Source organism: Aotus nancymaae, unplaced genomic scaffold, assembly GCF_030222135.1.
Source record: "Aotus nancymaae isolate 86718 unplaced genomic scaffold, 86718_ANA_hifiasm-v0.15.2.pri h1tg000040l, whole genome shotgun sequence".
Taxonomy (NCBI): Eukaryota; Metazoa; Chordata; class Mammalia; order Primates; family Aotidae; genus Aotus; species Aotus nancymaae.
In genome coordinates, this window is record NW_026988454.1 from 45,885,480 (window position 1) to 45,889,551 (window position 4,072).

At 39.2% G+C, this 4,072-nt stretch overlaps 1 non-coding gene across 1 annotated transcript; it reads left to right on the top strand.

Moving 5' to 3' along the window:
- Positions 1 to 2,183: 2,183 nt before the first annotated feature.
- Positions 2,184 to 2,372, top strand: LOC135268621 (U2 spliceosomal RNA). The gene has a single exon (XR_010336919.1). It is a non-coding gene; the product is annotated as a U2 spliceosomal RNA (small nuclear RNA).
- The last annotated feature ends 1,700 nt before the right edge of the window (positions 2,373 to 4,072 follow it).

Here is a 4,072-nt window from a genome sequence, read left to right on the forward strand (position 1 = left end):
CTGAATAAACCTAAAATACTTCTGTGCCAAAATTGAAAAGGCAGCTGAATTCATGCTTAGTTAATTTTAGATGAAAGAAAAATAATTATTTTTAATATGTGTAAATCTAAATCATTTGCGTAGTAGGGACTCATTAAAAAACACAACCCTCAAAATTCAGGTCTCCATCTGTTTCTTTTGGTAAAAATTATGGAATACATGCAATCTCTGTTGTGGTTACCCATGACAGAAAAACACAGAAGCACGCTTTGTAATTTCTCTAAAAGCATTTTTAAATCCTCAGGGACATTCCTTAAACGGAATTACTAATGCTAATTATATGATGCTTTGTTGATTTTACTTATATATTAATATAACATTCAAATCCTATTGTTGTAAATCTGGACGTACCAAGAGAGATTTCTAGCTTCATGTGGGACAGATTACTCCCATATTCTCATTACAAGCAACTAATAAGTAGGGCAGTGAGGCATTTGGCTTCATAATGGCTGCTGAGAAGGATGACTCAAGATATTTCATCTTCCTTTATTAAAATGGTTCTATCTTGAGACCAGAAAGCCATTTAGTGCTATCTGTGGTGTGCTAAACTCTGAAGAGGTTTCATGATTTCCTTAATGTTGTTTTTCAGGCCAAAACTCAAAAATCCTTTCTGTAGAATCTTCATGGAAAACAACACACACACACACACACACACACACACACACACACACACACACACACACACCCCACCTACCTACTACAGTGCTTTCAGACTTAACATCTGAAGTTTAGTATCCCAAAACAGAAGAGGGAAAGGTATATCCCCAGGGACATACGGATTTAGCAGAGACCGTCCCATCCCGCTGTAAAATATTTTTGAAGTTTCATGCCTTGAAATCTTATACTTTATTTTTTAAATTACCCCAAATTTTGCTTTAGCTGCATGTTTCTGTTTTAATATAAATATTATGTCTCAAAGAACTAAAAAATGGCCCAAACTGATATTACAAGAAGATATGTGTCCTGTGTTATCACATACACAGTACCACAGGTCATGGGCACCCAGTATGAGAGTCTGAAAGTCCAAAACGAACATGTTAGCAAAACTGAGCTGAGCAATAGTAGAAACTGTGTAGATAGTAGACTAGGCAATCCTACTTCCAGCAAGCATCCAGATAATTTAGACTAAACTTACTTGGGACCTGGAGATCAGATGCACAGGCAGTCTTCCAAAAGGCAGGGAGGAGGTGGAGTTCAGGGTGGCTGAATAATGGGGGAGTCATTCAATTGTTCAGTTATTTACTCCCTTATGAGCTCTGGGCACTGAAACAAGTTACTAACTGGAAATACAAAGATGAATAATTACAGCTCCTAACCAAAGAAGATCACAAACTAGCAGAATAAAACAGACACCTAAGCTGGAACTTACAAATTGAAGTGAAAAGTGAAAAGGTAGAGAGATATCAAAAGCATCAGAGGATTGAGGAAGTGGCAGGAACTAAGGGCAGTGGCACTGCCTCTTCCATGGGCTTAAGAGATCTAAGAATTGTTTTAAATTTCTGTAGCAGTGCTCAAAGGCTTAGGAAGAAATGTGAAGCATGCAGGTCTATTACTTTCTTCAAGCTCTAACTTAAATGCGAAGAGGTAATATCTGGCTTATTTCAACACAATCAATTCTAAACTCAATCTTGAATAACTAAGTCGTTCTAAAAGGGTAAGAAAAGTTTTGTTGTTTTTAAAGATTCATCTCAATTTAATCAGGTTGCTCCTCTCTGAAGGGAGTATCGGGTCACAGAGAACTTGTTTGAAGACCTTTAGTTTCAGCTACCAAATTGAGTGAAGGGACACTCAATTTGAGCCATCAGGTTAGACTCCCGGCCCCACAAACGCGCACACGCATACACACCCACAAGTTAACATTATGGAGGCTGGAGATAAATAGAAGTAGTAAAGAAAGACATTCTATTTTGCTGACTTAAGCAAGTCAGATATTAAATAGAAAAAAAAAAAGGTTAAGGAGCAGATAATTTTGTGGGGATTCAGAAGAGAACTTAGTAAGTACAGGTTTGGACAAGTTGAAGCTGAGATTCCTTGTGAGCCAGCAAACTGGACATATAAATCTTTCTATTAGGTTTATACAACTGGAGATCAGGAGAGAGATTTGAACTAGAAAGTTTTATTTGAGAGGTTTTACAATATAAATAATCTCTTCATGGCCTTTGGCTAAGATCAAGTGTGGTATCTGTTCTTATCAGCTTAAAATCTGACCTGTCCTCTATTCAAGGACAATATATTAAATGTATTTTTGAGCAAGGAGATGGAATAGGAGCTTGCTCCAACCATTCCATACATCAACCCGGTACTGCAGTACCTCCAGGAATGGTGCATTCCAACCACACCCACATACACCCCCCAATAGATAATACAGAAGCTGTGAGAGGAAATAAATATTCCTTAGTTTACATAGTTTCTTATAAGAAGTGTTCCATGTTGTCCAAGTAATTCAAACTATAAGCTTCACTGGTTTTGTTCTTTGTTTTTTTGTTTTTTGGTGATAGAGTCTTTCTCTGTTGCCCAGGCTGGAACACAGTAGCATGATCACAGCTCACTGCAGCCTTGACCTCCCAGACTCAAGCAATTCTCCCACCTCAGGCTCCCAAATAGCTGGGACCACAGGTACACACCAGAATGCCCCGCTAATTTTTCTTTTTTTTTTTTTTGTAGAGACAGGATTTTACCATGTTGCCCAGATTGGTCTCAAACTCCTGGGCTCAGCAATCTACCTGCCTCAGCCCCCGCTAAAGTGCTGTGATTCCAGGTGTGAGCCACCTAGCCCAAACAGCTTCACTCTTAATTGTTGTACACAAATTTTACTATCATGCAATAATCTCATGTAAATAAAACTAATAGATTGCCTTAGAAGATTACACAATTAGTGTGAAAAAAAAAGATTACTTGGGGACAATGGGGTAGAATATGGAATGAAGAAGGCCAAAACCACAGCCCTGATGGAAAATAGCCTTTCAGTGGATGGATAGAAAAGGAGAAGTCAACAAAAAATACCGAAGCAGCCTGAGAATTAAGAGGAAGATCACAAGAGTGCATTTGCTTAGGAATCAATGACACAGGATGTTTTTTAGAAGAGAGGAGTGATCAAAGGTGAAAAAAATCTTTCCAGGAATCATGTACGTAACTCAGGGGCTTATCTAAGAGCATGAATGTCATTTGTGATCTTCATGAAAGAAGTTTTAGGGCAGTAGTTGAGAAAGAAGCAGAGGGTGGGACTTTATTTTATTTATTTATTTATGTAAAGACGGATTCTCACTCTTGTCGCCCAGGCTGGAGCGCAGTGACACCATCTTGGCTCACTGCAACCTCCACCTCCCGGGTTCAAGCGATTCTCCTGCCTTAGCCTCCCAAGTAGCTGGGGTTATGGGTGCCTGACACCACGCCCAGCTAATTTTTGTATTTTTAGTAGAAATGGAGTTTTACCATCTTGGCCAGGCTGGTCTCAAATGCCTGACCTCAGATGATCCAGTCGCCTCAATCTCCCAAAGTGCTGGGATTACAGGTGTGAGCCACCATGCTCAGCCAAGATGGTGGGACTTTAAGAAAGGTTAAGAAGCAAAGACAAAAATAATCAGTAACTTGTTCAAGCATTTGGGCTTTATAAAGAAAAGAGAGGTCAGTAGCTAAAAAGAGACATGAGACCCTGAGAGAATCATTTGTCTGGTATCTTGTTTTTTTGTTTTAATATTATGCACTTGAATTCAATGAGTGAGAAAGACTAAGTAAAACGGGAAAGATTGGAAACTGAAAACACGGGGGGATAATTCTCAGGTCCAGTGCAGAGATAGGGGAAGTAACCTCAGAGAGGAGGAGGAAGACCTTTTCCATTGAAACGAGAGGAGAGGCAGAAAGAAAGGTAGTATTGCATAGCAGTGAGCAAATTTGGTGCTGGGATATTGAGGAAGTTTCTACCTGAGGGTTTCTCTTTTCTCTGTAAGGATCCATTGAAGAAAAGGATATGAGAGGCAGAGGAAATGTGGCTAAAGGCAGATATTTGAGGGAAACTAATTAGTCTTGAAATCAC